Raw genomic sequence first — 1,728 nt, forward strand, 5'->3', positions numbered from 1 at the left:
CATTTTAAAAACAAACCTGCTCACATAGACTGACGCAAGCCCGTTTCTAGCAAGAGCTCCATCCACAAGAGTAAAGGAAACAACCTCTCTCTTTTCTAGATGTTCTTCGTTGTTCTTAAATGTTTTGATCACGCTTTATTTTACAGTAATTGTATTGTTTCCCCTGCTTTGTTGCTTGCTGCCCTGGGCTTCTTTGAAAGGAAAGCTTGGAACTTAAGAATAACAATGATGACAATAATTACACTCCCCTCCCTGGAGGCAAAAGTCTGCTCGCCATAGGCGAGTAGTAGACAAGAAGCTCATATACTAAAATTGGAACGACACAGAGAAGATTAGCATGGCCCCTGCACAAGGATGACAAGCAAATTCGTGAAGCGTTCCATATTAGTTCTTAAAGAAATGGGAGTGCCTGATCACCTCATCTGTCTCCTGAGAAATCTTTATGTGGGACAAGAAGCTACAGTTAGAACTGGATATGGAACAACTGATTGGTTCAAAATTGGGAAAGGAGTACGACAAGGTTGTATATTGTCTCCCTGCTTATTTAACTTATATGCAGAATTCATCATGCGAAAGGCTGGACTAGATGAATCCCAAACCGGAATTAAGATTGCCGGAAGAAATATCAACAACCTCAGATATGCAGATGACACAACCTTGATGGCAGAAAATGAGGAGGAATTAAAGAACCTTTTAATGAGGGTGAAAGAGGAGAGCGCAAAATATGGTCTGAAGCTCAACATCAAAAAAACCAAGATCATGGCCACTGGTCCCATCACCTCCTGGCAAATAGAAGGGGAAGAAATGGAGGCAGTGAGAGATTTTACTTTCTTGGGATCCATGATCACTGCAGATGGTGACAGCAGTCATAAAATTAAAAGAAGCCTGCTTCTTGGGAGAAAAGCAATGACTAACCTAGACAGCATCTTAAAAAGCAGAGACATCACCTTGCCTACAAAGGTCCGTATAGTTAAAGCTATGGTTTTCCCAGTAGTGATGTATGGAAGTGAGAGCTGGACCATAAAGAAGGCTGATCGCCGAAGAATTGATGCTTTTGAATTATGGTGCTGGAGGAGACTCTTGAGAGCCCCATGGACTGCTAGAAGATCAAACCTCTCCATTCTGAAGGAAACCAGCCCTGAGTGCTCACTGGAAGGACAGATCGTGAAGCTGAGGCTCCAATACTTTGGCCACCTCATGAGAAGAGAAGACTCCCTGGAAAAGACCCTGATGTTGGGAAAGATGGAGGGCACAAGGAGAAGGGGATGACAGAGGACGAGATGGTTGGACAGTGTTCTCGAAGCTACAAACATGAGTTTGACCAAACAGCGGGAGGCAGTGTAAGACAGGAGTGCCTGGCGTGCTATGGTCCATGGGGTCACGAAGAGTCGGACACGACTAAACGACTAAACAACAACAACAACAACAAAGACAAGAAGCTATTTTATACAATCCTATACTTGTTCATTTCTACTTGCCTTGGGCTGTTGAGTTTATCCTTTGTTTTTATATTTGTAAGCAGCCTATCTTGACCATCTGCTTATTTCCACTGCCCCGGGGGAGAAATATGCTCACAGGGACCTTAGCAGCACATCCTCAAATAGCTGACAGCTGCAGAGGTTTCCGGCATGTACAGCAGTCCCTTGCAGGGTCTCTTGTTTCTTCCAGAGCTCGGTTGGGCTCTATTAGACTTGCGGATTTACTGCACTGCCCCAGAGAGAGATCTGC

At 44.3% G+C, this 1,728-nt stretch overlaps 1 non-coding gene across 1 annotated transcript; it reads left to right on the forward strand.

Moving 5' to 3' along the window:
- Positions 1 to 281: 281 nt before the first annotated feature.
- On the forward strand, positions 282 to 389 carry LOC118076621 (U6 spliceosomal RNA). Its single transcript, XR_004691527.2, has one exon. It is a non-coding gene; the product is annotated as a U6 spliceosomal RNA (small nuclear RNA).
- The last annotated feature ends 1,339 nt before the right edge of the window (positions 390 to 1,728 follow it).

Source organism: Zootoca vivipara, chromosome 16 (assembly GCF_965207765.1).
Source record: "Zootoca vivipara chromosome 16, rZooViv2.hap1.1, whole genome shotgun sequence".
NCBI lineage: Eukaryota > Metazoa > Chordata > Lepidosauria > Squamata > Lacertidae > Zootoca > Zootoca vivipara.